Source organism: Mastigoproctus giganteus, chromosome 10, assembly GCF_048544385.1.
Source record: "Mastigoproctus giganteus isolate SK-2022 chromosome 10, ASM4854438v1, whole genome shotgun sequence".
In the NCBI taxonomy this organism is placed as follows: domain Eukaryota; kingdom Metazoa; phylum Arthropoda; class Arachnida; order Uropygi; family Thelyphonidae; genus Mastigoproctus; species Mastigoproctus giganteus.
In genome coordinates this window covers 18,853,608-18,875,727 of record NC_143584.1, presented here as the reverse complement: position 1 = coordinate 18,875,727, position 22,120 = coordinate 18,853,608, and positions in this window count along the sequence as shown.

Sequence of the window (22,120 nt, the reverse complement as noted above, 5' to 3'; positions counted from 1 at the left end):
CAACAGGATATATTTTTTTCGCTGCATATATATGATACAAATTATAAACATTTTATCTCATAAATATCTGAGAGATATATATCATATAAAGTATAAGAATATAATTAATAGGATATTAACAAAAATCTGGCATGCAGGATCACAATTGAAATGGATGTGGCAACAAGTGGCTTCGTAATCGCACAAATAAATGAAAAAGAATAAAAATGCTCCTGTAGTTTATTTTTATCGTAATGGTATCAAAGGGGCGAACTTCGCTACATTTCCTGCACGAAATGGTTTAGCACTAGCTGATAATTATAAAATTGAAATTTATTTATAATTTTATGAAAAGTATCGGTATTTAATGTAGATTGTGATGTGTATCCCATAATTTCATCTGAGCAGAGAACACAGTGGTTGATATTTTGTACAAAATATCCATTAATTGATTGTTTCCGCTGGTTCTATTATTTAGTATCTATTTTTTAACTAGAGACCTTTATGAAAAGCAATTTTCTTGCATGTTTCTTGGAGGATCAACTCATTACTTCACGTGCATGTATTAAGGGTTATTAAGTGTAGTGGTAATCCTGGTCGCAGGCACATCATTGAGTAATGAAGCCATGCAGTCCGACTAGCCTATCTCGCATCCCCATCTTCCCATCATTGGCAAGGGGGTAGAAAATGTTGCAGGGAGTGGAAACAGTGGATATATGGAAGATATGGTGCTTCTACCGACAGTGATGGGAGCTGTTCGCCCGGGGCTGGACGATTAATTTCTCAGCTGACGGGTCGCCATTTCTCTGTGTCACCAGCGGGCCCGAGACCTAACAATAATTTGATTGGCAAGGTCTTGCTCTCGGGGCTCAGTAATAATCGTAAAGCGGTCTAGTGTAGCACCACAGGGAAGAGGGGACGCTCCCGAGATTTCTCCATAATCTCCCGGCAGCACTGGTATCGTCGAAGCTCTATTCATCATCGGTGCCCCGTCGCCCGTCATATCAACGCCCGGCCAGCGGAGACATGCGCGAGCTGTCAGCGGCTCTTTTCCCCCCATCACTCGACGGCAGACGATCCCTGCCACATCGGCTGCCGGTATCACATCTCCGGATTTTGTTGTTGATTGTCAGCGCGAGGGATAAAAGCAGACAATGTCAGTTACAAATGCGAGCTACACTTACTAGGCCCAGCAAGGAAATGAACGAGGGGCAGATGTCACTGTAATATAACTCCACCCCCCAGATACTCATTCCTCACACATATCATATAAATCCCCCCCCTTCCCCCACATTCAGCGTGTTACTGGCCAACTGGGAGGCGGTGGCCTTCTATTTACTTGGCGATAACAATGATACCGTTGCCACGGGCAACAGTAGCATGCTGGTCAAGACGAAGGAACAACGTCTTTCATCAGGTCACCGATCGAACCGCGACGGGAGTCTGATAAATCAATAAATAGCGAAGATTATCTATAGCTTCTGATAGGTTACCTATAAATGAATATCAGTCTTTAAGAATTCCAACAGTGGGGATTGTAGCGATTTCCAGACAGCCGCGGAACGATGACAATTGACATTGAAATCCATCATTTAATGCTTGCATCGGTATGTGTGTGTGTTTGAGAGAGAGAGAGAGAGAGAGAGAGAGAGAGAGAGAGAGAGAGAGAGAGAGAGAGAGATGAAAGCGGAGTGAATGAAAAGAAAGAAAGACAGAATAAATCAGCAGAAAGAAAAAAGAGACAGCAATGGCTAGTGAAATGTGTACATGAGAGAATAACATGCGGCAGATTGAATAAAAAACACAGCGAAAGAGAATCTCAAAAATATACGGAAGCAATAAGGATAAAAAGGAAAGAAATGAGGAAAAAAATTAGTGAGAATATCATCAGAAAATGAATAAGAGTGAAAGGTGTGTGTGGACGAAGGATGATCAAAAAGTATTGAAATTTACTGTGTGAAAAACAAATTATTGTACTTAACAGGGATGTGTTGGTTATCTCCTTCAAGGTAGGCTCGTTTAGCACGTATATACTCATTCCACGATTCCTGCTAGTGTTGGAGCACCTCTGAAACTAAATTTTCAGAATCTCCAAAATCTGCTCGATAGCATCAAAGTTTTATAATAAATAAATAAATATTCATTTATTGTATTTTCCACCAAGTTCTTCACAGCACATGGCTAGGATCAGATAATTTATTACAGAGGAAATAAAAAAGTAAATAATCAATATACATAGCAATATTCATATACACTGAGTGATCACTGAATTATGACCACCTACCTAATACTTTGTAGGTCCTCCTTTTGCCCTCACTGCAGCATCTCTCCGACGTGGCATTGATTCAACAGTGTCGGAAGTGTTCGGGAGGTATGGCTAACCAAGCTAAGTGTAATGCGGCTAGGAATGCAGGTATGGAGGTGATTGGTGTATCCAGACTCCTGATATGCCTTTCCATATTGTCCCACAAGTGCTCTATGGGATTGATATGGGGGGGGGGGGTTCAGAGGCCAATCAATATTCTTGAAGTCAGAACTGTGTTCCTCAAACCATTCCTGCACAACAAGTGCCCGATGGCTTGGCGCATTTTCATCTTGGAGGGCGCTCGCCATTCGGGAAAAAGTGTAACATAGCGGGGTATACACAGTCAGCAAGCAGTTGACAATAGCGGAGACCAGTGAACGTTGTTTCACATGCACCAGGGGTCCAAGTTCCTGCCAGTGAAACATGCCCAACACTATACAGCCGCCCCCACCAGCCTGCACTTTTGATACTATGCATGATGGATCAAGAGCCTCGTGTTGTTGACGCCAAATCTGTACATGACCATCTATGGTGTGGAGTAAATAACGTGATTCATCCAACCAACACACCTTCTTTCAGTCTTCTAAAGTCCAACTTGCATGCTCTTTGCACCAGGCGAGTCTTTTACGCCGATGAACCTTGATTAGGAGAGGATGCCGTAGGGGTCGTCTGCTGGTATAGCCCATACGTGCGAGCGGGCGATGCATGGTCATGACAGATATTGTTCCAGATTGGCCCACGTTGTATTGGGTAGTCAACCCTTGAACAGTGCTGTGCCTGTTCACCTGTACGAGTCGTTGGGCTCGGCGCTCACCTCTAACTTTAACCTTTCGTTGATCTTTTCAGTTTTGCCGTCGGGTCGTTGTTTGACCATTTTGACGCTAGTCCTGGTACACTTTAACTACGGTGGCTCTCGAACACCCCACGAATTCAGCCATTTGGGAAATCGAGGCACCAGCTCGTCGAGCTCCCACAATATGTCCTTTATCAAAGTCCGATAGAAATCCTTCCTTTTACCCATCATGCTCGGAATTTTACTACCTGCTGAACCACTGACACCTTATCTATGCTACGTAGGTCGACTAACTGCGCACTCTCGTTCCTGACGTGGTCAACGTGTTGCATCCAGTTTTCATAGGGGTGGTCATAATTCAGTGATCACTCAGTGTGTGTGTATATATATATATATATATATATATATATATATTTATTTTTTATTTTTTTTTTTTTTACATTAGGAAATAAGTTAATTATTTGGTTGAAATCAGGCTGTTGTTTGTATTTCTTTCCATCTGATTGGAAATCTTACTCCTGTAGGCTTGAGAAATCTTTGCCAATCAATGTTGTGAAGATTTATGAGATGAAGGAGTGCATTCGGAAACATTCTGTTCATTTGCTTAAGTCTGGAGAGGTTAGATTTGAATTATATTTGGCGAATCGCTTCCAGACTCACTAATGATCTGTTGTAGCAGCTTCGTGTTCCGCATATTCAAATCTTTTTACGTCAAGTACTTTTTGAGTTTAAAGAACAGGAAAAGGCTATAAAGAGTCGAGCCTTGTCTACTGAGTGGGTTGTCGCACTTGTGGAACACTTTTTAGCTAGAACTGTTGTACTAACTTAGCGGAGTAGACAAAAAAATTTTTCATATTAGGGCCTCTCCAAAACGAACCCGCTGCCCACGTGTAATGTACTCTATAAGCCGAAACATATTGGGTTTACTGTAAAGATTCTAAAATGGATTTCAGGGTGGCTACACGGTAGAAGGCAATAGATTGTTATTAATCGATATTTTCAGATTGGTGTAACGTCAAAAGTGGGATTCCTCAAGGATCGGTTCTAGGACTACTGTTGTTTCTGATTTTCATAACTGACATTGATGAAGGGATAAATGGCTTGATATCAAAATTTACAGACGACCTAAAGAATGGGAGAGTCGTTAATGGTCACTGCCAGGCAGAGCTCCTTTAGGATGACTTGAAAAGTCTTCTGAAATGGTCAGAAAAGTGGTCGCTATATTTTAATGCAGCAAAATTCAAGGTCTTGCACTTGGGAATAGCAACCCAAAAATAACTTATACACTTTGTGGGATGAATTAAAAACAGTAAATGAAGATGGGAGTTAGTACGAGCTGATATGAAGTTTTCTGAGCTGTGTAAACAGGCGGCCAGGAAAGCCCCTGGTGTCTCCTATCGATGTTCTATCGAACAATATCCTGTAGAGATAGGGCGATCATAATCGCACTGTAGATGACAATCGTAAGACCACATTTGTAGTACTGTGTCCAAGTATCGAGACTTCATCTGAAAAAAGACATTTAGCTTATTCAAAGATGCTCAACTCGCGTGGTGAGATCGGCAAAAGGGCTACCGTACAAGAAAAGGCTTCGATTCTGTTGGACTACAGAGCTTGGCAACCAGGTACCTTAGAGAGGATCTGATTTTGGTTTATAAGGCTCTGAGAGGAGTTAGTAAAATGAATGAAAGCGGAATTTTCACTGCTATAAAGAATCCCAGAACTATCATTTATTTATTTATTCAGTTGATTGCAAGTTACAATCGCCCCTTGTACGGCGTGCGAGCCAGAGGGGTGTATTTACAATGCAGAGAATAAATTTACAAAAATATTTACAGTTTAGAAATAAAGGAAATAGATATATTAATATAAAACTTTTGTTCTTCATTGCTGGATGTCTTTGTAGAGGAACATTCGCAATACTAAAATTTATTAACTTCGCACCCGAACGCCGTGATGACAGCATAACTCAGAGTAATTAAAAGACGACGGGTTCAGCTAGTAGTGTTGTAACTCAGTTGTTTGTTGGTGGGAAGTCTTTCTGTAGCCTTATTGCTTATTTGAGCATAGTTTTTCACAGTTAACCTGAAACCGGTTTAAGGTTTCTATGGTATTTAGTGGGAACATCCTGTTTAAACTTTTCAAGAAGATTAGATTGGAACGAAGTGGCCTAATTTGCAGGTTGCATGATTGTCTCTGACTTCGTGGGTGCGAGATGATGCTGTAAGTACTGGCGCGTTATATCTTCCTGTGAATAGCTTGGCCAGGATATGAATATTTGTCCAAATGACAATAAACATCCAGGGTGTCCACTTCATATTTGCATACAAAATACCTCTGAAGACAGTGAAGGGGAAATGAAAAATCTTCTCTTGTTTAGCCACCTAAATATCTAATATTCTATGTTCAGGAAGGTTTTAACGTACGCTTCAGGAGCTGAGGACCAGATGACCGAAGCGTATAGCTCAACCGGGGAAACACACCTAACCCAACAATGCATTCCTTCACCAGTTGAGCATTATGAACCCCAGCCAACTCCTGTCTTGAGCGCCAGAGGGCGGCTAGTATTTTCTTCCTTGTGGTAGTGAAATGCTCAGTTGCCCAAATACCAGTTTCTTAAATTTATAAATTTCGGTCGCAGTCCTTTAAATTTTCGCAAAATTTGTTGCTCATGGGTTGTTTTGTACATTCTGACATAGTTAAATGTGATGCATCACAAAAACACTCAAGACTTCGAACCACTGAAGCCATAGGATGAGTTGTAGACATGGATAAGCAGTAACAAGTCAGGCGACGCTCATCAAAGTAGGGCTCTCGGACAATGCTATTTATCGCAGATGTGCTTCCAGTTTCGACACTTTGCGTTCAGCCCTTGTACAGGGTAATTCAGAAAGATTCACCACACTGTTTTTCACACTGTATTCCAAGTAAGAGATTTCGAGTGAGGACTGTATGGCTTTGGCTTTTAACTCCCAGAAAGAAATTCTTGTTTTTCGTGCATGGGTATGGATATTAAACTGATCGAAAAATACACACAGTTAAGGATATATACAGGGTGATTCACTACCAGTGCGACAAACTTGCAGGAGGTGTAGGGGGCACAAAGACGAATCGGAATCACATAGCATTGCAGGGTCCGAAATGCCTTCGTCATGCGGTAGAGGACGTTGAACGGGAGGTCGCGTGAACAGCGATCCCGCTGGAAGTCAGCATTTGCGAACCGATTCCCGAGGCAGTAGGATGGACGAGTATTCAAACGTTGAACTGGCCAACATGCACCTCACGTATGGAGTTGCGGACTGTAACGGGCGCACCGCTCTGCGCTTGTACCAGGAACGTTTCCCGCACAGGCGTGCTCCTCATCATACGATTTTCGCACGTGTGCACAGAAGGTTACGTGAGACTGGTTGTTTCACGAGAGGTACCATGAATCGAGAGCGAACGACGAGGACGCCAGACAATGAGGAGAATGTCCTACGTCTTGCAGAAGGCAATCCGAGTACGAGTACTCGAGCGATAGGCCAACGAGTGAGTATTTCCCAATCCACTGTATGGAGGATACTGTCAACAAACCAAATGAGTTCATACCATCTGCAACGCGTCCAATCATTGGAGCCTGCGGATTATCCACTCCGGAGGACTTTTGCTACTTGGTTTCTTCAACAGAAACGGTTCGCAAATGCTGACTTCCAGCGGGATCGCTGTTCACGCGACCTCCCGTTCAACGTCCTCTACCGCATGACGAAGGCATTTCGGACCCTGCAATGCTATGTGATTCCGATTCGTCTTTGTGCCCCCTACACCTCCTGCAAGTTTGTCGCACTGGTAGTGAATCACCTTGTATATATATATATATATATATATAAATCGCTAAACATCAACAGGTCTATTGAAAGTTCTGAGGAAACATCAGGCCCTTTGTTTCAACTTATTAATTGAAACTGTTGAATGCCCGCTCAGTGACGACAAACTGCAACGATATTCAATTTTATTACTGGATATTAGACTTGATCGTTGATGATGATACCCGTCTGTTCAAAATTTGTTTTATATGTGTCAACGTTTCCTCTTCCTTGAAAGGGTACTACTTACATTTTATGTTCGAATATGGAGATGCCAAAATCCACATATCTGCATTCAATATAGGGCCCACTCTAAAGTGAATGTAATTTCGCCTATCAGTGCTGACAACGTATTAAGATAATTATTAATGCCTCACTTATCAGAAGACAAATCGGATGTTTTGTGTCAACAGGTAAATCGCTACATTTTCAGTACTTTATTTTCACTCTTCATTCGATATTACTTTGATCCCTTTACATTTTTCTTTGGTGAACAAATGCGGTTTGTTCAATCACATTAAGCAACTAGGGACATTTTAAAGCAAAGGATATATTGAGATTATTACAAAAGTTCATCGTTGTAATCAAAATTAGATACCCATGTTTTGACTGTCCCCTTTTCTGCAGAGCTCCAAATGGGGCAGCACATATCTAAATTATTAGCTCGAAAACATTTTTAAGTTTGTCTTTATAAATGTAACTTGATTGGTACCCTCATTGATTCTTTCATAATAAATTTTTGAAATTGAATTGATCATTTTGAACTGCCCTATATATATATCCAATGTGAAACAAAAAGTCAGGGAAACTTAAAAAAGACCAACAAAATGTAATTTATTCATATATGGCGTAACTGTTCCTTTAATAATAATAATAATAATAATAATAATAATAATACGGAGATCAAAGAACAGTGGCATATGCAACAAGTAACGACCATTCGATCATCATGTCAAACACCAGTATGGTGCCAAAGACCCTACATAACAGCCTAGCAGCAATAGGTCTCCCAGAGAACATCTAAGGAACTCCAGAAAGTCGCAATTCTGAACACCTGTAGGATAATCAGAGAGTTCTCGACAAACAGTAACACCAGACATAACAACCATCCTGTGTACTTGGTACCAATACCCGTCACGGAGTGCAATCCCCCCAATCAGGGAGAAAAAACTCAACCCGCTATCCACCGTGCTCAATAGCTGCAAGTATGGATATAACCTCAAAGAAGGAAGGAAAAACCTGTACATGGATGACATCAAGCTCTACGCGGCAACAGAGAAGCAACTCCAGCAACTACTCCGGATCACCGAAGAATTCAGCAATGATATTAAGATCGAATTTGGTCTGGACAAATGCAGGACCCACGAATTGCATCGGGGGAAATTATTCTGCCGAAACAGGGGAAATTAATTTCTTGTTTATACTCCGGCACGACCACCAGGTCAGTGGAGTTTACAATAAACCAATCAATACAAACGTTAATCGTATTTAGCAGTAACGGGCTTGAACACTGGTCCACTCAAAGAGCGTGTGCTACTGCACTCGCGCTCCTCACACTCGGCTACGTCAGGTCTACTATTCGTCAGGCCTATTATTCGGCCGAAACTACTAGCTACAGACTGGTAAAGAGATCGAAGCCATGACATAGGGAGAGACCTATAAATACCTGGGGATGATGCAGGCTCAGCAGCACAAGGAAATGAAGGCCTGCCTGACCGTAAAATTCCATTAGAGACTCAGAAGCCTGCTCAAAGCAAAGCTGAACGGAGGGAACACAGTTAAAGCCATAAACACCTATGCAGTCCCAGTGCTAACATACTCCTTCGGGATCACAGATTGGGATAACACCGAGCTGAAGGACATAATGAGAAAGACAAGGACAGTGATGACCAAGAACCGCCAACACCACCCGAAATCAGCTGTGGAGAGACTGACAATAGCTCCGAAAGAGGGAGAAAGAGGCCTGAGAGACCTCATCGAGCAATAGAAAACAGCGATAGCTAACCTGAAGGATTACTTTCAGAAAAACATAGCAGCACTCGACCAGGCCATAAGGAAGATAGGCAAGTGGCATAACCCACTCAACTTAAGCGAGGAGTACCCTCCCGCCCAGACGGTACAAACCAAGCTAGAAAGATGGGCAAAGAAGACACTCCATGGCAAACACTTTAATGACTTCCATCAAAATCACATAGAAAAAATGACTCCCAATGCATGGCTCACGAGCGGGACGCTCTTCCAGAGACTGAATGATTCATGCTCGACATCCAAGACCAGGTAACCAACACCAGAAACTATAGGAAGTACATCGCCAAGGAGCCCGGAGATGACACATGTAGACGATGCCACTTGGCCTCAGAAACGATCCAACACATCACCGCAGGATGCAAGGTGATCACCCAGGCTGAGTACACAAATAGACACGACCAGGTAGCCAGGATAATACATCAGAAGCTAACAAGGAAATACCAGTTGATCAAAGAAAGTGAACCACTGATTGACATAGCGGTGCCCAACACTGGCAACCTCCAGAAAACCCACGAGGATAAGATCAGGAAGCACACGGACCAAAGACAGGAGAACAAAGAGATGTGGCATATGCACAAGTAACGACCATCTCCATCATCGTGTCAACCACCAGTGTGGTGCCGAAGATCATACATAACAGACCTAGCAGCAATAGGTCTCCCAGAGAACACATACTAGGAACTCTAGAAACTCGCAATCCTGAACACCTGTAGGACAGTCAGAGTTCCTCAACCAACAGTAATAACAGCCGGACATAACAACCACCCTGTGCACTTGGTACCAGTAACCGTCATGGAATGAACCCCCATCAGGGGGGACATTATGGCTGAGTTAATCAGTGTCAGAGGTGGACAGAAAGATCCCCCCCCCCATAAACAGGGGTTTTCGCCAACAAAACTTGCAAACCCATCTGGATATGCAGTTTGCTGTCATATACACATGGGTGGAAGAGGTTGTTGCCCTTGGGTGGCTCTAATATGACAGTTTTTCCCTCCCCTCACAGTCTTTGTGTAGAGTTAAACCTTTTTGCAGCCATTAGGTTAAGCAGAAAAAAAATTTCGAGACTCATCTCAATGTACGATTAGAAGTAAGTCTAACTTATTTTTGGCATAGTGGGTAGCACAGTTGGTATGATCGCCGTCCTTGCCACATCGCGTGGAAAAGGTCCGATTTCGAGTCCCGTCGATGACGTGAGGAATTTTTACGGGCCTTTTTCACAACGTGGCTAAGTTAAGACTCAGGCGAGAGCAGCATGGTTTTTCCGTCCGGCAACCCGGATTTTTCGTCCATCAAACAGAACATCGATATCAGAATCCACGCAATTTACAGCCAATATACACGGAGCAATATGATCTTAATCGCTGATCCTACTAAAATCCTACTACAATAACAATAATTTTTGGATTATGTTAGACTCCAGCAATTTTTTGTTTTTTTTTAATAACGAGGCTGACTTAGTTGGGAGAAGGTCACATGGTTTTCCACCCAGGAAGCAGCAAATGAACCACAGAATACATGCAACGTAGACATAATATATAAGCTGCGCAATATGAGCTAATCGCTGATGCGCCTAAAACCCAACAACAACAATTACTACCACAGGAGACTAATTTAGTGCATATTTTGCACAAATTAATTTTTCAAAGTAATGCAAGATAGGATCCACAATATTCTCCTATATCCATAGGAGAATCAGTTACAAGATTAAATTTCAACATATTTATAAGGAGGACATTGGCTGAGAAACTGTGTTGTCTGATTCTCCTATAGGAGGTTTGAGAAGAACTATAAAAAATAAATATTGGTATTAACGGCCCCCAGACGCACAGATTTGCATGTTGTGCAGGCTAAAAAAGCAGAAATAACTCACTGGGAGGAACCCTACTCCTTCCGCCTTAGATCGACTAACTACAGCCTCGACTGAAGTGGACTTTAGAAATTTCTCCAGTCGTCGAGAACTTAACCCAGACCTCTGCAATCGAATGGCAGATGGTGATGTATCGTGCCGACTAAGCTACTACGAAGAAGAGGGGTTGTGGGTTGAGAACACAGACCAGGTCTATCTCGCAGAGAGTCCTCCATCTTGAAACCTTCCGTATACAGTTTTTCTTGAGACGTTTTGCTGGGAACTCGAGAAAGTTGCCTGGGTGTCAACGTGATGTGGAATCTCACTGTTAAGCCAGATTGCGGTTCTCCTGAGATGATGCTTTTTGTTGACCAAATTGCTTTCGCCAATCCCCTCTTGTCTCTTGATATTGTTACCATAACGTTGAAGATTCTTGACACGTTTCAGGCTCAAGCCACCTCAGCTTGCGAATGTCTTTGCTTAGTATCAATTTAAGAAAAGAAGAAAAAGGTGTACTGCCAAGATGTTTCTTCATCGTTCTACCAATAGTCATTAATCCTCGACTACCTTCCGAAATCTACAGATAACGAAAATGTAATCAGATATATTCTGTGCTGCGATAGATTAGAAATGAGTGGAACATATAGCGACATGACACACGTAAAGCTCATAGTCACTTTTCCATTACTTGCTTCATATGATGTGTTTTTGCAGGTGTGTAAGGAAAACCCATTTGAAGATGTTTCTTTAATGCCTTTACCAGTTAGAAAAACACCATCTGCATTTGTAACTTTTGATTGCTAAAGTCACTGGCTAGCCCTTGAGGAGGACAGCATTTGGCAATATAAAATATTCAGATATAGGTTTCTGTTCTAGTACTAGTGATGAATGGATCACAAATCGAAAAAAGAACGGTAATGAGATAATGAAATAAGATGAAACTGGTGTTAAAGAATCGTACTGAGAGAGAAAGAGAGAGAGAGAGAGAGAGAATGAAAAAAAAATTGATGACAAACAAAAAAGGAAATCCGAATATATGAGAGGAAGAGAAAATAAATAACATTACGAGTGATAAACGAAAAGGGCAAGTAAGAAAGTAGTGTTTCCTGAATAAGACTGGAAAAAATGCATGAAAGGAAACAGTACCACACTCCCTTCCATACAGGAGGGTTCTCAATTACTAGGAAAGGCAATTAAACCTTCCGGACACGTGACATTTGTAAACGGACGCAAGGAAAAAAAAAAGTCTGCTCTGGTACTCCCAATAAGTGCGGTATCTCGCTCTCAGCCTACTTTTTCATTACCATCCCGTCATCCGCCCCTTGGCCATGCGAACAAAGCCAGGAGGTCCCTAACAGCTATGGGCATGACGGAGGGGAGTCTAATCTGTGTAACGTACTCCCATATGGATATTAACCTGCTATTGACCTCCGTGGCATGACGACGAAAGGCAGTCCCCTTCATTTTAAAAATCCATGGACCATCCCGTCATTTGTTTCCGCATCCAGGAGGAGCACGCGTGTTAGACAGATATTTGGTATGAGTAATAGGTTAGCGGAGAATAGAAGATTGAGAGAGAGTGATGCATTTTATGGTTCAAAGAGAGAGAGAGAGAGAGAGGAGATGAATAAAATCAGGGAACCAAAAACACTGGGATAAGTAGCATTCTAATATAGGATAGAACCGTAGAAAGAACTCCTTTTTTTAACTGCTAAATAGCATTTAATAAATAACTGTGAAAACCGGTTTAGATAAATTTAATATTTAATATTAAATAATTCAAATATAAAGAGAAAATAAAGAGAAAAATCATTGAAATTGAAACGAACACATTTTCATCCTGCACATTAATTCTGAAAACGTCATTATAATCAACTAAAACTGATAATCGGTTGATCTATTTTATGTATTTATTAATTTCTAAATTAAATAGTTTTGTTGATGAATAATGGCAGCAAACATTGAAAATAAATAAAACGTAGAGCGGAACATTGAAATGGGCGCGTTTCATCGTTGCATATTCATTCGCGAGATGCTGTTCCAACGAAATTAAAAAAAAAAAAATGATCCTTTTTTTTTCAGCTCGGTTTATATACTTAAAATGAAATATTAAAAAGAGAAGAAGAAATTAACTGGATACATCGTTAATTCAGTTACCAATCTTCCTTCAATATAATTACGAATGTTTTTCTTATGGATTCTTCTCATTAATTACTCGTATGTAAAATTTCTACAATTTCCTTCCTTCTCCCAAAGCTTTCTCGGATATTCTGTGGGCGTTTATGTGGTCTCATTTATTTCCAAATTAAAGCTATACATATCAATACATAATCTTCCAAGAAGTGTTTTTTCCATGTCAGAGGCGTATGAGCTAAACTGGAAGATATCTATATAATAATGTACCAGATGAAGGTAGAAAAAAAAAAAGAACGAGAAACTCATTACTTTCTGTGATTAATTTAATTATTTATCACTCCACCCCTTCCGTGTTTTGCACCTTTCACTAGAGAAGATGTCTTGCCGAGAAACCAGTTCACTAATGGCTAATTAATTAAACAAATGATGGTATTAAAGGCCCAAAGCTGTCTATTGTTTTTTTGCTTGTTATTGTTGAAGACTTAATTCAGAAAAATCTCTTAGCTCGTTTCTATCTTTTTTTCTACGCCTTCTTTCTTTCTCTCTCTAGCTGGAACCACTGGTGTTGTTCTCCTTTCGTGGTTAATGAAGATATAAATGGAAAATTCATAGGCATCATTTGTAATCCAGCAGTGTTTTTATACTCTGGTAAAAACGTACATCGATTTAATTTTCTCTTCAACATTTTTTTTTTTTTTTAAACAGAGGTCGTCTTAATCTTATGAAATTTTCCTGACAATTAAAAGGGGGAAGTGCGTTTCGTAATAGGCTGGAAACAAGTGAGAGAGTGCCTTTCAATGGATATAATTCATAAATATAAGCTCATATGAGACTGCATAAAAGTTGTGGCCGGTTAAAAGTGATATTTCTGTTTCTTTCTGTAATCATAATTTATTGGAAATAAATAAGAAAGTTTATACAGTATTTTAAGTTTCTCAGATAGAGAGAGAGAAAGGCACTAATTGAACATAATAAAAATAATACATTTATGCTCGAAAAGCGCTTGTTCAAAAAGGTGTGAGCGGTGATGATACCTATACGTAGTAGTTCCAAGATCGACTGCACAGAAACGAATAGAGAAGAATTACAAACTGGCATGTGTTTCCTTCATAGTAATCTCTACCTACATTGATACATCACTCCCAGCGTTTCCGAAAAGTAATTAAAGGAACTTGAAAAGAAAGTAATAATAATAAAAAAAATTATGATATTAGGGTTACCCGTAAATGAATCTACCCATATATTTATTTTGTCTGTAAATCGCGTGTTCTCTGGTCGATTTGCCTGTTTTGCTGGACAAAAAAAAACCCGCAGTTTTTGGAGAAAAAACCTTGTTATCTACGCTTGAGACCGACTAACTCAGCCACGGAGTGAAAAAAGCCCATTAAATTTCCTCGCGTCATCGACGGGATTCGAACTCAGGCCTTTTCCAGCCGGTGTAGGGAGGACGGTGACAATACCACTGTGCTACCGTGCAGACAAAGGAACTCAACTTTCTGGTAATATCGTCATTTTATCTGTAACGGTGGTGTGAATGACCATTTTGCGAAGATTTTAACTGCTTCTTTGAGTAGCTGTTGCATTTTAGGTGCTTAAATTTTTTTTGTTTATTAAATTAAATGATTTTTTCATTATCTGTGATTAATAGAAATTAAAAGTAAATATAATTATCTCCTTTTCAATTAAATACTAAGATAATAATTTTATAGAACGTTTAATAAAACTCTATTGGGTTTACATCCTGTAAACTGAGCCATTTACTGTAAATTACAACTGCTGTATAATATTTGTTACTCTTCTCTCGTATTTTTTTTTTTTTTTAAGTCTCGTTTCTCTTTATATACAGTAGAACTCGGATAAGAAGTTTTTCAAGGGACCGAAGGTTTAGAACTTCTTACACGGGAAAACTTCTTAGAAGGGAAAATGACCTAACGGTATGAAATATTAACTACACAATTAAAAATGAAACGATACACAATACATAAGGAAAAGATCATTTTTAAGTACTATTTCCGAATTTATAAATATTTCACTCTGTCTGTGGGAAACATTTTTAAACTTAGTATTTCTAATTGCTTAACTTTCTGTTCATTAAACTCCTTACCAAGTATATTTAAGTTCGTAGTAAATCACCGAAGTAGGTGAAATGGCATCGTTTTTGTGATATCTCATATTGTGAATGCTTTCACAACGAGTTGCCCAGATATTGAACTATCTTGAATAAGCAACGGTCCGAAACTGGATTCTCGAATAGGCAACGCTTTCCAGTGGAATCTCGGCGAATACCAACACCCAGTCGAGAATAAGCAACATTAGCCTTCTCCCTTGCGGAGCGTTGCTTATTGGAGGTAGTGCAATATCAGGGCAACTCGTTGTGAAGGCATTCACAATATGAGATGTAACAAAAACGATGCCATTTCACCTACTTCGGTGATTTATTACGAACTAAAATGATGCTATGCAATAACTTGTTCAATTACCAAAATGTTCATATTGTTTAATATCTTTTAATATTAAAAATAAAAAAATTGTATATTTTAAAAACGTATTAAGGGGGAAAACGTCATTATAATAATACACTGTGTATTCTTTATCACGAACTTTTTATGCGGGAAATTTCTTACTCAGGAAAATAATATATTACAATATATAAAATTGAAATTGGGACTTAAGAAACTAAATAGTACAGGGAAAAACTTCTTATGCGGAAATTTCTTATCCGGGTTCTTCTGTATTATGTATCAGTTCGCAAGTGACATCACGTTCACGAATTTTGAATAACAATACACGCAAAGCGTGCACGAACTGTCCAGATCTGACAATACTGCATTAAAACCACATTTAATACATGAATTTCTTTTTTCCATACAAATTTGTTTATTTATTTTTGCCGTACAAATTGTATGGCAAAAATAAATAATAATTGCCGGATTTTTTTTTTATCCGATTTCAATGAAATCTGGTTTTGACTTGACAAATATTTTTAACAAGCCCAAATACAAAATTTCATGAAAATCCGTCCACTGGGAGTCTGTCTGTTACATGCGGATTAATAGAAATCCGCATGTAACAGACAGACTGTCTGTTACAGAATAAGTTGTCCGTATACCGTATATTGTAGCGGAAACACTGGATATTATGTTTATTGCCATGCGCTAGTTGCAGGAGTGAATGGGCAATGTAGCGGATGCGCAGAAACGGAATATTTTCGGTTCGTGCATAAAAGTCGCTGCTCTTTGCTAATTTTTTTTTTTTTTTTTGTTTTTATATATCATGAATTATTACTATTCACTAACGCGCCTGAAATGTAATGTACAGTGTACATTAACTAACTTGTTTAAAGGGTGTCTTTGGAATTCGTGTTAGAAAGACGCCTGCTTTTGCTTATCGGGTGAAGGTACAAAGGGTAAATTTAATGCTTCTGATAGTGTGAGTGCGCCAAATGGAAAGTCTTATAGTTAGTATAGACTGTAAATGTCTAGGTTTATTTTTCCAGAAAAAACAAATTAAATTGTGATTCACTGGACATCTCCCCATTGCCAAATGCAAGCCTTCTTCGAACTCATCTCTTTACTATAAAAGTATAATTAATGTTCAATTACTTGGCTAAATCTATTTCAGAGAACACAACTATTTTGACACGCTTATTAAAGTTTTATCTCAACTTCTAAAGGTAAATGAAAATGATTTAAGTCGGGGAAAAGAAAGTAAAGTCACGAGGTCTGTTAATTAAAAGCCAGAGGGATCGCGTCCGTACTGCGTGTTCACAAGCCGATTTGAATATTGTGCGGGATGAAAAACCCGGAGTAATTCCTATACTATCTACCTGAAATCGGCTAACTACAGCCTAGAACGAAAAGGACTTTAGAAAGTCCTCTTTGTTGTCGACGAGAGTCAAATCTAGACCTCTCCAAACGAGTGGTAGATCTATTATGCTGACTAGGCTGCTACGTAGGGCCATGTGGGTTTTTGATAAACAGAATATCACACGATCAGGTGTAGGGTTTCCTTCGTGAGTTATTACAGTTTTTTAGTCCGTACAACATGTAAATCGGCCCACGAACCACACTTTTACAGACACGGTTATGGAGCCTGATTAACAAAATACCAATATTTTTTTTATATTTTTTTCCTTTGTCACTCTCCACTGGGCCACGAAAGATTAAATCAAAAAGCAAAATTATCAAATAGAAACATTATTGTTCTGAGCAAGATTCCTTGTCATCTTCTGAAATTATGGACCTCAGTTCGAAAACAGTCGCGGCCTCATGGTGAGTTCAAGCAAAAAAAAAAAAAAAAAAAAACTCACATGATCAGGTGGGTTTGTCGTGCCCCTTCTAGAACGGGAAAACGTGTTTGGATGTGGAAAGTAAGAGATGTTTTTTTTATCCTTCTTGTCCTAAGCTTTTCTTCCTTCCTATTTCTACCTAGAAATCACCCCCTCTCCACTGAACGAAGGGAACTTGATTAGTATTCGCTCCATCTTTCTGTGCGTCCTTTTAAATACTGGATAATCTGCTTCTCGCCTTCATACAGTTTTTATGGTAGAAAGATCTTAATTCCCCTCCCCCCCTTCAGATTGGTGGCAAAGAAGTGCTTTTTTATACTCTTGCTTCCAAATTCTTGGCTGTTTTTTTTTGAACTATTTAGTTACATCAGAGAGTGTTGTCAAGAGGGTGTTTCGCTGCACAAAGTATAACCGCTAAGAAAAAACTACCGCTATTCTAAAATCAGCAATAAAATTACGATGCACAAAAGCCAATGTGAAACGAAAAGATGGGTGAGGAGGTTATTTTTAGGATGTCCCTTACGGAACTTTTTTCTTTTTTTTCTTTTTTTTTCTTTCAGCCCTCTGCTTCGCATTTTTTAATGTGCGTATTTTCATGTTTCCATGTTTATGGAAACGGGTACGTGTTCAGTGTAGCGACAATAATTAAGAAATATTATATTATCTCTCTCTCTCTCTTATGAGCTCCTGTATCTTAATTTTCAACCTCAGACTTCGCTTATTGAATGAAAGAATCTGGATTCGAATCCTATCGATGTCTGAGTTCAGTGGACGATTTTTTCTAAACAAAAATTCGAAAAATGAATATGAAAAACATTGTTGAAATAAGTGTTTGTACTTTACAAGTCTTAATCTGTTTTTTCTTAACTCATTTAAATAAGAAAAACTTTGCAACAAACTATCACTTATTTTTGTACTTGCCAGTGTCCTCTTGTACCCCATCATTATAATTATACTGTACTTTTTCGGGATATTGTACTTTTTCGGGAGAAAGTTTGTAACTTAAAAAAAAACCTACCCCCTTGCGTACTCTCCTGTATTACCCTTTATTAAGTTCATGTATTACTTTTTTTTTTATCAAATTAAAACAAATTATCTTTCATCGTTGTTTAAAAGCATGAGATTAAAATGTGTCAGAGAATTATTAATTACTCTGGTGAAACCTTATAAAGGCCATTATGCCTCAATTGATCTGTTAACTTGTTTTTTTTTTTCGTTTTTATTCTGATTTGGATAAAATTAGAATTTTCATGTTATAATTCTTATAGTTTTGCTATTTATCTGTATCCTACAGATTAGGTGTGAGAAAGATATTTGTTTTAAGTGGTTCAGCAAATTATATAACCTGATGACATTTAATCTGTATTCACCTCTGAACCGTTCTTTTTGTCTGTTGGAAACTTTCTTTCTCTCTCTCCAGAGAGCATTTTTTAAATATATTTATTTATCAATGGTTAAGAATATTGCTCACAAAAAAAATCACGTGCCCAAAGCTTAATTTGTTTTTTATCTGCATTTTTGCCTCACGTTAGGTAAGCTCTTCCGCTTTATTGTGTGGGTTTTTGAATATTGTGACGCTTTCCAAATATCAAAACATCCTATGAGAAATTAGAACGTTTCAGATTTTCTGTACGCATGTTGGGAGCGAGAAAAAAATGATTCTGAACGAGATTGTTTTGCTACCGAAGTACCTTTTTGTGCTCTAATCTTTTCATTTGGTTTAAAGTTAACCTCCCCCTCCCCGAACTGCCAATCCCCCAATCTCCACCACAGCAATATTGAAAGTCTGATGATATGCAGAACTGCCTCAGGGGATTGCTGTCATTGTCTGCGCGACCTTTGACGTCTTGTTGACACTCGGCAGTGCGCTGATATTCTGAGTAGATATTACAAAACTTCCAGAACTCGCATATTGTTTGCATGCATCAAATCCACTTCCTGCCTTTTGCATTGGAACTTTTTCCCCTTTTGTTGTTTTCTTCCGTACATCTCTCTCTCTCTTTCTCTCTTCTCCGCACACACACGAGTCGAAAACGTGTCTTGACGCAGCAAATGCAAATACGTAATCTGCGCTGCGCGTGAAGCGATGGTGGGTCATGATACGCTAGCTTTATTAAAATTTCTCTTTTTAGTTTTTCCCACAGTATTAATGTAGGCATTAGGCGTTATCCACCATTGCTTCCGGCAGTGTGGGAGTTGGTAAATAAAATGAAGCGTTACCTTACGTATGCAAATGAAAGATCGTTTTTAGACCCCCAGCCTATCCCCTCTTTCCACTGGTTCTTTTCTTAGTTTGTAATAAAACGGCAGACTGTTTTAAAGATTACATACACACAAAAAAAGAAGCTCGAGAGAGAGAGAGAGGGAGAGAAGTGCTTGTTCGCAGCAGTGGACTATTTACAACGCGTTGAGATTTCGTTAGTATGAAGAGGAATGAAAAGAAGTGGTTAATGCATGAGTATTGTAAATAGTGGATTGTAATAATGCCTTACTAGAAAGCTTTACCATTGCAAATGTCGTCTTCAAGGCGATGGTGTCACATTGTGTCATTTATTCGGAGAAACTTGGCTGGTTTTTTCTTCGTGTTCTTTCCATTAATTTCCTCATCCTCTAGTTCATCCCTTCTGTCATCCACTCACGGAATTTCCGTTCCTCTGTGGCCAGTTGACATTTCTCTCTCCTTGACTTTATATCTGAAATTTTTAAATCGATTGCTTTATTCCCAATTTCTGCTAATCTGTTCGTCTCTCAATTCCTGACTTTAGTTGCCTCATTCTTGAGTTTTATCTTCCAATTTCAGTTTTTCTTGTCATCAGTTCATTCACCGGTATTTTGTGCATTCGCATATTTTTACTATTTTCTTCAGTGATCGTAATAACAGTAAGCTTCTGAAGGTAGAAAATTAAATGAAGAAGTCCCTTCTTTCTCCAATTGAGGAAAAGTATCACTAAATGAACTGTTCTCTATAATATCAAAGTTTTTTTTCTATCATCCAACTGCTTTATAACCTTTAAGTAATTTACGAGATTTTCTCATAATAAGTATCTTAGTTCCTACCTTCACCCTTTTTTCAATATTCATCAGTATGCTTTTCTTCCCAGGAAATAAAATATAAACTGTTTCAAATCTGGTCTTGTTCTCTCATTTCCTACAAACTAATACGGACAAAGGAAATCATATTGATTCGCTTTTCTTTGATATCTCCCATTCATTTGACTCTGTCCACATTAATCTTCTGCTCTTCAAGCTTTCATCTTACGGTCTATGATCCCCTCTACTGGATTGCTTGATTCACTGCTTAGAAATCGTAAACTATCCGTAATAATTGATGGTACCTCATCAACTCCGTTTACTGTTTCGCAAGGTGTTCCTCAAGGCTTACCCTTAGGTCCCCTCTTCTTTGTCGTTTACATTAATGATCTGTCAACCTTATTTCAGTCCGTTAATGTCGAGTGGCAACTCTGTGCGGATGATATTAAACTTTACAAATTATTTATCCTTCAACTGACAGCGATGAACTCCAGTCCTGTCTTGATTCCCTTTAACTCTGGCTCAATAAAAATAACTTGTTTCCAAACCCATTAAAATGCAAATTATGTCGCTTTCGCTCGAATCGTGCAGTTAGACCCCTCTGTCTTTATTGATTATTATATTGTAAATGCCTAATTGCAAGTACTGATACATTCAAGGACTTAGGTGTCCTATTTCGATGTGCCCTTCATCCCTCTTCCTACGTTGAATTAATTAAGGGTTCTTCCTCGATTATTGTGATATTATTTGGTTCCCACAACAGGAATATCTTTCTCACCCTTAAGAGAATTACAATCAAATTCATTAAATTCTTATGCTGTCGAAATCGCCTTGCCTTTCACTGTCGAAACTATCGTTCCTTTCTTCTTCACTCCAGACAACTCCATGAGTCTCTATTTGTTAACAAGCCGACCGGGCTAGTCGGGTGGGTAAAGTGCCTGTCTGGCAACCCAAAGGTCGCAGGTTAGAATCCCGCCTCGAACCTGCGAGTAGTGCAAAAATCAGAGTAGTGCAAAAAAAAAAAAAAAAAAAAAAAAAACTTTGGGAGGTGCATTATGGCCACAGAAGCCGATGCGCCAACAACTAACAAAAAAAAAAAAAAAATAATAATAAATAAATAAAAAAATGAATAAATAGAATAAATTTGTTTACAATATCGTAAACTCTATTATTGATTCACCATCTCTTCTTGAACAAATACCTTTCAGTATACCCCGATTGAGTTCTCGTTATAAAACCAATTCTGCACTGCGTACTCAACACTTACTTGGAAGTCGTCTGTTTCTTTTCCTTCAGGTATTGAATAATTACAACATTGGTTTTACACTTAATCGCTCTATGTATAAGAATTTGCTCCTTACTTTGTTTTGTCAGTCTAAGACTTGGAATGTTCTAATTTTAATTCCGATGAACAGCCGAATACTATGACTATAGCCTCTAACTTAACCTAATATTATAGCAGGTCTCCTAAACTTAAGGAGAGAACCTAAGTTAAATCTGCTCTGGGGCATATACAGATGCAATTCTTGCACTCAGGTTTGTATCCTACCCTTTAACCTCCTTTTCTCCTTTGTTACAGACCCCTTTTATTGATATGCACCCGTTTCCCACTTCCAAACTCATTGTAGAATTCTGCTACCCTTTTCTAACCATCGAACGTGAATCAGTGATGTTAGTACGCATGCTTCATGATTCTGCCATCCCGATCCCCCTTTCTCCCCCAACGACAGGTTTATGGAGTAGGTGGCGCAGAAAACAAGTAATGTTCTATAGGATCACCCTGTTGATTTGAATAAGTACATAGTTGGAGCCCCGTACAACCATAACACTGATATCTATTGACGGGGAGGCAACCTAACATGCACGAGCTCGG